The sequence below is a fragment of the Podarcis liolepis genome, assembly GCF_965112155.1.
Source record: "Podarcis liolepis genome assembly, chromosome: 8".
In the NCBI taxonomy this organism is placed as follows: Eukaryota; Metazoa; Chordata; class Lepidosauria; order Squamata; family Lacertidae; genus Podarcis; species Podarcis liolepis.
Window position 1 is genome coordinate 25,958,826 of NC_139560.1, and position 9,366 is coordinate 25,968,191.

The window sequence follows — 9,366 nt, forward strand, 5'->3', positions numbered from 1 at the left end:
GCCATAAAAGATAAAAATGGGAATGTGTTTCATGTGCAGATATTTAAATCTGCCTAGTTTATATCAGTTTTAATAATAATAATAATTTATTATTTGTACCCCGCCCATCTGGCTGGCCACTCTGGGCGGCTTCCACAAAGACCAAAAATACACTAATATGTCATACATTAAAAACTTCCCTGAACAGGGCTGCCTTCAGATGTCTTCTGAATGTCAGGTAGTTGTTTATCTCGCTGACATCTGATGGGAGGGCGTTCCACAGGGCGGGTGCCACTACCAAGAAGGCCCTCTGCCTGGTTCCCTGTAGTTTTGCTTCTTGCAATGAGGGAACCGCCAGAAGGCCCTCGGTGCTGGACCTCAGCGTCTGGGCAGAACGATGGGGGTGGAGAAGCTCCTTCAGGTATACTGGGCCAAGGCCGTTTAGGGCTTTAAAGGTCGACACCAACACTTTGAATTGTGCTCAGAAACGTACTGGGAGCCAATGTAGGTCTTTCAAGACCAGTGTTATGTGGTCTCAGTGGCCACCCCCAGTCACCAGTCTAGCTGCCGCATTCTGAATTAGTTGTAGTTTCTGGGTCACCTTCAAAGGTAGCCCCACGTAGAGCGCATTGCAGTAGTCCAAGTGGGAGATAACTAGAGCATGCACCACAAGGTCAACACCAACACTTTAGCTATTTATTTGTTTGTTTGTTTGTTTAGCTATTTATTTGTGAAAACGCTTAAAAGTGAAGCTGCAACCCTCGTCATACTTGAGATCAGTTCCTCCTGAACACAGTGGGATTTTACTTATGAATAAGCATGCATGGATTGTGCAATCAAATAATCTTTGGCACATCATTGCCGATATGTAAAAGGAGGTTGCTGTCAGTTGAGGTGCCTTTTGTATATTTATTTCCAGACCTAATTCTCAAAAGGATGAAACGGTTTTATTCCGCTGCCTTCCAAGTGACCTGATGGTGGCAGCAGAAGATCATAGTATATCATATGGGCTTACTAAAGACTGCATAACAGAAGTACAAAACCTTCCAGGTTTTACTCTGAGTTAAATTTATATTCAACGTTGCATTGTCTACTTCAGAAGTTCTCAACCTCTTCCTGCCATCTTGGACCATTTGAAAATTGCCAGGCCCCCTCGGTGGCCATTTAATTTTTAAAACTGTTCTGCAAATCAAAGCATGCCTTGCCTTTCTAATGCAATGAATATGCCTCTGAATTTTTGAGAAGGGCTGTGGCTCAATGCTAGCTTTGCATGCTGAAGGACACAGGTTCAATCCTGCATCTCTAGGTAGGGCTGGGAATGTTCCTATGTCTGAAATACTGGCAAGGCACTGCCAGTCAGTGTTAGGGTTGCCATAGTTCAAGAAGTAAAAATCCGAAAACGCAAAAAACCCCCCACACCCCATGATTTCTCAGATTACAGTGGTACCTTGGTTCTCAAACTTAATCCGTTCTGGAAGTCTGTTCCATAACCAAAGCGTTCCAAAACCAAGGCGCGCTTTCCCATAGAGAGTAATGCAAAATGGATTAATCCGTTCCAGACTTTTAAAAACAACCCCTAAAGCAACAATTTAACATGAATTTTGCTATCTAACGAGACCATTGATCCCTAAAATGAAAGCAATAAACAATGTACTACAGTCACACAATCAATCCATTGGTAGCTGAACCGGGTTCTACATAGTCACAAAAGCAAAAGAGACAGAAAAACAAAAATGCAAAATAAATAGCAAAAACAGACAGACCTCGGCGTAACACTCAAAATGGAAGTGTGGCACTCAGTCGGAAGCGTAACACTCAGGTTGTAAGCATAACATTCAAAACAGAGCATGTTTGGCTTCTGAAAAAAGTTCGCAAACTGGAGCACTTCTGGGTTTTCAGCATTTGGGTTCCAAGTTGTTTGAGTACCAAGGCATTTGAGAACCAAGGTACCACTGTACATGCCGAAGATCCAGGACAAATCTCCGCCCCGAAAGTTGCTTCCGCCTTTGAAATTCCAGTAATGTCCGGGAGATCCTGGGCATAAGCCATCCCTAGTCAGTGTAGTCAGTGGTGAGCTAGATGGACCAATCAAACTTCTCCTAAGGCAGCTTCCTGTGTTCCTAGCTGATTCCTACTGTGTGTTTCAAACTTGAAACTGGCTGCTGAATATCCAAATGAAAGCCATTTTGGGTGCCCTGAACTTGCACAATTCGCCATGCGATTTCCCCTGGGGAAAAACTTTTTTTTTCAGGGCTGCAAACCTGTGCGCCCTCCCCCAACCACATGTTTCTGGCTGCTGTGAGTTTACATCTGTGTGAGAGACAGATCAGAGTGGGTGAGGCTGAGGAATGGGGGGGAGACCTCCCAGGTGGGAGATGAGGGAGATTCAGCTCTCAGTATGCAGATGGGAGATTGAGTTAAAATAGTGATAAAGGGCTATACATTTATATATATAATTGTGTTTTTTATGAGGATCATGAATATTGTAGTTTATATTTTTTTGGTATATTATTTATTTGGATACATTTTATTTTTCCATATAAGAGTTTGGATTTTATTGCTTAATATGTTAAAAACCTCTAATAAATTATTATATAAAATAAAATATTATATAATAAAATAATATATAAAATTATATACAGTGGTACCTTGGGTTACATACGCTTCAGGTTACATACGCTTCAGCTTACAGACTCCCCTAACCCAGAAATATTACCTCGGGTTAAGAACTTTGCTTCAGGATGAGAATAGAAATCGTGCTCCGGCGGCGCGGCGGCAGCAGGAGGCCCCATTAGCTAAAGTGGTGCTTCAGGTTAAGAACAGTTTCAGGTTAAGAATGGACCTCCGGAACGAATTAAGTACTTAACTTGAGGTACCACTGTGTGTGTGTGTGTGTGTGTGTGTGTGTGTGTGTGTGTGTGTAATTAAAGGTTTTTAACACATTAAGCAATTACACACACACACACACACACACACACACACACACGGCACCCAATATGGCCACCTCTGTTTCTTCAAATAGAACGTTTCTCCTAAACCTATTTGTTTCCTCAGACCTCCTTTCCTAATTGTATATCCATTGTTCCTGAGGAACTACATGCTATATCTAAGTTGTAATAATTTCCATGCAGGCTGGGAACATGAAACTTTGCGCATTAATAGTTCACTTTTGTTTAGAAAACCTTCCCTCTCTAATGGAGAGAAGAGAGTCTATGCATACTTAAATCTAAACTGTGTACAGTACATAGGCCCCATTCACTTACCAATAGTCGCCACTAGATAAACTCAATTTTACTTGCTTCAAAGCAAGTAATTGCAAATGATATCATTGCTGTTTGCTGTTAAGGTATTGACCAAGGATGCAGCCTTTCGGGAAAAACTGGAGGGTCTGGTAACAAGAGTGTTTTTCCACCACCAGAGATGGTCAGTTCATTCCAAGGCATCTACATGGCTGGTAATATCCAGTCAGGAGGCTGCTTAATATTGCTGCTTCAGAAAAACAGTCATGGCAGTGCATCTGGGTGAATAATGTTTCCTTTCAAACCACCTGTGCTCTTAAGAGCAGGGTTATTGTGACTGTGCTGCTAGATGTAATCAATATTACATTCATCATCATCATCATCATCATCATCATCATCATCAATTTATTATTTATACCCCGCCCATCTGGCTGGGTCTCCCCAGCCGCCCTGGGTGGCTTCCAACAAAAGATTTGACTCCCTGAGAGGAATCCCCCCAAACAACCCATTTGCTAGGTAGTAAGTGAGGCTGTGATGCTCTCTGCTGGCTGCCGGTACAATGTGGGGAATTCCAAGCAGAAATCTTGGCTACCATTGCAGAACACACTTGGGGCTGTCCTTTGAGACTCCACAATAAAATAAGTATAAAAATGCCAGTGTATAGTGCTTTCACCTAAACACCAATTTACCTGTATGAGACCTAGTGCGATGTAATGGTTAGATGGTTAGACTAGGAGTGGGCAGATGTGCACTTAAAATCCTATTTGTCCACAAAGCTCATTGGGTGACCATGGGCCAGCCACTAACTCCTGCATGCCCTCCAACATTTTGAAGCCAAAATCTGGGACGCCAGCTTCCTGGATGCCATCTTCCCATTTTTTACGGCAAGAGCATGGTGGCCCCTTTGGTTGCTGTGATTTTGCTTTATTTCCAGGCACAGCTTTCAAAAGCACGTGTGAGATTGCAGCCCCACAAAAGTGCTTTTTTGGGGAGGGGGAATTGTGCTGTGAAATAGTGGCAACTATTATTTCTCTCTTGCGATAAAAAACAGAATGTCCCAGTTTTTCTGGAACACTTGCAGGGTACACTCCTGGCATAATTCACTTTATAGCATTGGTATGTGTGGTGGTGGTGGGGGGAATAAAATGGGGGGAGGGTACTATGTATGCCATCTTGAGCTCGTTGAAGGAAAGTTGGGCTACAAATTTAGTATGTGGAAGTGTGATTAAGAGGGCGGGATCACACAAGCAAATTCATTTCATGATTTAGGACTAGCTAACTCTCATCAGAATGTGCGATGAATAGTCTCTGATGAATAGTATTGCTGAGTTAACCACAGGAGACATGAACGTTCCATTGCCATTTGTTAGGGCTTATGTGTGCCATTGCTTTGGGTTGTTAAAACTGTAAAACTGTATTCAGTCTGCTGTAATATTCAGTAAAGTGTCAGTTTGCATTTCTTAGCACAGAAAGTATTGATCTGATGTGTAGAGATCTTTCCTATTCTGATTAATTCAAGAGGGTTCTGGAGGCTTCTCTGTGTGAAATAAGCTTCATGATGTTTGGGTTATTCCTTCAGAGAAGCTGAGTACAGCTGGTTTAAACTGGTTCTGTTATCTCTTTCAGTCAAGATCATGCTGACTATAATAGTGAGGTCAGAAGGAGCGTGGGCTCACGATCTCTTTCTATCTCTTTTTCTTTCTGGTGTTCTGTATGTAGTGTTAAGGTTTAGTCTCCTCATAAATTTGTAAGTTGAAGTTAAGTCTGCTGCAACTTGATTTCTTATGGACAATACCAATCCTGAACGTACTGGATTTATGACCATTATGCTCATTTGCCTTCAGTAGCAGTAAAGCTCTGCTAGATGAAATGCCTCTGGTCTATTTTTGGGCAATCCTGCAACGTATTTAAGTTTTTACTCCGCTAACTATACATTGGAATCTGCTCTGGATCAATATTGTGTAGAATTTCAGTGACATAAAGAATATGGAAAGTGCTTTGTTGGAAGCAGCAAGAAGATTAGTAGACATAGTCACTGAGGATAGATTTACCACTTGCTATTTGTCATGACTATTTGTCGGGACGCGGCTGGCGCTGTGGTCTAAACCACTGAGCCTCTTGGGCTTGCTGATAAAAGGTTGGCGGTTCGAGTCCCCGCGACAGGGTGAGCTCCTGTTGCTCGGTCCCAGCTCCTGCCAACCTAGCAGTTCGATAGCACACCAAAAAGTGCAAGTAGATAAATAGGTACCGCTCTGGCGGGAAGGTAAACGGCATTTCCATGCGCTGCTCTGGTTTTGGTGTTCTGTTGCACCAGAAGCGGCTTAGTCATGCTGGCCACATGACCCAGAAAAACTGTCCGCGACAAATGCCGACTCCCTCGGCCTGTAAAGCGAGATAAGCGCCACAACCCCAGAGTCGTCTGCAACTGGATTTAACTGTCAGGGGTCCTTTCCCTTTCCCTTTATTTGTCATGAGTCATGATAGCGATATGGAATCTCCATTATAGTCTGCCATTGAACATCCAGCGCTGGGGATCAACACCGAAAAAGAGTGATTGCCTTCCCACTGTGGGAACTAGATAAACCTTTGTTCTAGCAGGGCTCTTATATATTCCTACATTCTTCAGCGTTTAAGCATGCAGAAGTAGGCAAAGCTGTCTGGGCAGAATGTGGGAGAAAGAAGCAGCTCCTGCAATTCAGCGTTGCCTGCTCAGGGACACATCGGATCTTCCCAAAATTGTTAGTGGTTCAGGAGGAGCATTCAAATCTTAAATCAAGGCTCATGTTTCATGATGTTTTTCCAGCCTATGATGCCAACCGTCCAATATTTACGGCTTGCAGGATTAGTGAAATAAACACTCCTGCAAGATAGCAGCCAAAGTGACCCTATTCTGTAGCTACAGTAAATCTGGAGCTGGATTTCCCCCATACACTTCCAGAAAAGGAAGGTGAATTGCTGCTGTCAAAATACCTTTGCTTCCTTTGGAGTTTTTGAGCCTGGTGGGAGCTAAAGCAATAAGAGGAAAGGTGTCCACCCATTTAAAGCACAGTGCAAGCCCGCTTATACCTCACAGTTGTAATTACATTAAAAAAGTGACCAGCTAAAATATAAATTGGGTGCTTAAAGCTTTTTTCTCAAGAGTGCCTTGCGCAACTTCCTGTATGGCAGGGTCCAGCTGTTGCTGAACTACAATTCCCATAATCCCCAACTGCTGGCCACACTACCATGTGAGAGTCCACCAGCCCTGCTGGATAGAGTTGGGTATTGTTCCCTCAGCTGTCGGGGAAAGTGAGGGAAAAACCTTAATAAATATTTATCTGTGTAACTTTGAAGAAATATAAGACTGGAATAATGACGAAGTGGAAAAAATGATTAACCCCCCCCCCTAGTTTGAGTATAATGTACACAATTGTACATGCGAATCCATCTTCATTCTCGGCGTTTTCCCTGTTCCATTGTTTCTAGTCTAGGGAATCAGGGAAGCTTGCGGGAAGTTTAGAAAGGCTCCTGTTTCTCCCCTCCTCCTGAACCACAGTGAACTCAACAAACTTCTCAGAGAACACATGTCAGTATTTTCAGAGACAGCCATATTGGCCTGCTGCAGTAAAAACTGCAGAGAGTCTTTGTGGTACCTCCGCTATATTTGTTATTATGGAGCGGTGTCCAGCCCACTAGTTTCCCCCCTTCATTATCAATTATTATGTTCCTTGTCCCAGTGTTTGTTAGAATTCCTACTCCATGATTGCAGTCATGGGATTGTTGTCTTTCACATGATGTTTTGACTCCACAGGGTGGGAAGTGACGGAGACGAGATGTTTGTGTTACTATGTTCCATGAAGTGGGACTATTGTCCTTTGTTCTTTTTCTCTTTGCTGTCTGATGCTAGAGAGAGAGGGAACCATGTTGCAGTGCTCCGTGTGTATTTATATGTAAATAAAGTAGATTAGCCAAAATGCTGAGTTGCTGAGGTCTGTCACGCAAGTTGCGAAGACTCTGTGGATCCCTAAGTGTGCCGGTGTCTGCTGGCATCGGTCGCTGTGATGTTCAGGCTGAAGAAAGCTTTCGAAGCTCCGGAACGATTGACCAGGAGGGAGAGAACATGCTAGTCGGGCATGTGTCTCTGCCAGGGTCCTACTCGAGTGCAGGCTGAGCTCCTGACAGTGTCACTATTACCACTGTGTATCTCAATACAATTTTTCTTCTGCCTCAGTTTATCCAGCAGCAGCTCTGGTTAAGAATTGGCTAAAATAGCACAGTGATCCAAATAAAAGTGAAAACAATATTTTATGTACAATAGTTATTAATATAAAATATGGCGGTGTTCATATGTATGGTTTATAAACCAAATGGCTAACTTTGCTTTGTTACTATTGTTATAAATGAGAATGCTTACAGCACAGGGTTACTGCCATAGAATCATAGAAGGGATTCAAGGGTCATCTGGTCTAACCTCCGTGCTATGCTGAAGCAGCCATGACAGCTGGTCATCCAACCTCTGCTTTAAAACCTCCAAGGAAGGAGAGGCCATCACCTCTTGTGGGAGTCGGTTCCACTGCTGAAGAGCTCTTGACATTCTTACAAATATTGTAAATACAGGACCTCGGGTTAAGAATTGAATTCGTTCTGGAGGTGCATTCTTAACCTGAAACTGTTCTTAACCTGAGGTACCACTTTAGCTAATGGGGTCTCCCGCTGCCGCCACACGATTCCTGTTCTCATCCTGAAGCAAAGTTCTTAACCCGAGGTACTATTTCTGGGTTAGCGGAGTCTAAACTGAAGCGTCTGTAACCTGAAGCATATGTACCACTGTATTAGAAAAGTGGCTGAGAGGGATGGCTGTAAGGAAAGTTCTGCAGCTCAGTGGTAGATCAACTGCTCTGCGTGCAGAAGGTTGCAGCTTGAATCACATGCATTTCCAGCTAGGGCTGAGAGAGATTCGTATCTGAAATCCAGCTGCCAAAGTTCTTAACCTGAGGTGCTATTTCTGGGTTAGCAGAGTCTGTAACCTGAAGCATCTGTAACCTGAGGTAACACTGTATGGGGTTCCTGTCCCTTTGAAATGATGGTAGTGCAAGCCTCAGTTCTATTTAAACCTAAAGCCAACTTCTTTATACCACCTCTTCCCAGTTAGCATTCCTCAATTAGGCACTGAGGACTACTATGCTTGCAGTTTTCCATCAGGTCCAAAACCTCTTCCCTCAGGAGTCTCTCCTCAGTGGCAGGGCATATGCCCACTCTGCTCAGGTGCAGGATAGCTGCTCGGGTGCCTAGAGTGGCGTGTGTGCCCTGCAGCCTAGGGTGGAGTGAGCCTCCCATGGCGGATATTTGGCACACTGTGTGCCTGCGACTCCCAAGCCTCCCCCAAGCTGTCAAAATGAAGGGGGATTGCTGCTGGCAAAGCGGCACAGCTCCCCTCTTCCCCTGACGATTCGGGGTAGGCTTGGGAGTCGTGGATGGGTGGCGCGCCAAATGTCACCCCCCCAGCGAAGACACTTGGGGCGGTTCGCCCCCACTGCATCCCCTTCCTCTGTCCCTGTGTCTCCTGCTGTTCCTCCACAGCTTTCAGCAGGAATTCGCAATAGTTTACAGACAGGTAAAACATTACATTCACCTATATAAATTCCTTTATACGTTAAAAAGTAAAAACTTTACCATACCCATTGAGTCAATCACCCATCTCCCACTACCCTTCTGAGAAAAACCCCACCCCACCCTCCCACTATATATAAGGGTCTGGTGACTTCTGTTTCAGTATATCTGAAGAAGTGTGCATGCACACGAAAGCTTATACCCAGTACAAACTTAGCTGGTCTCTAAGGTGCTACTGGACAATTTTTTAATTTTTTTCAACTGCGTCAGACCAACACGGCTACCTACCTGAATCTACAAATACCGAGAGTAATTCTTCAGAAATAAAGCCCTTCAAAGTAAAACTGTACCCCTGTATAGGAATCTTTGTATATGCGGTTTTTGTTTGTTTGTTTTACAATTGGTTAAAGTAAATCTGCATCATAGTTTTGTGTTTGAGGCAACTCAGCTTTCCTAGCGACATGTATCTTTTTTCCTCTTGTTCACATCATGCACAAATGACATAGCAGCTTTTTCAAAGGGAACAGACAGTGATGGAGTGTACAGCAAACTGTTTAAA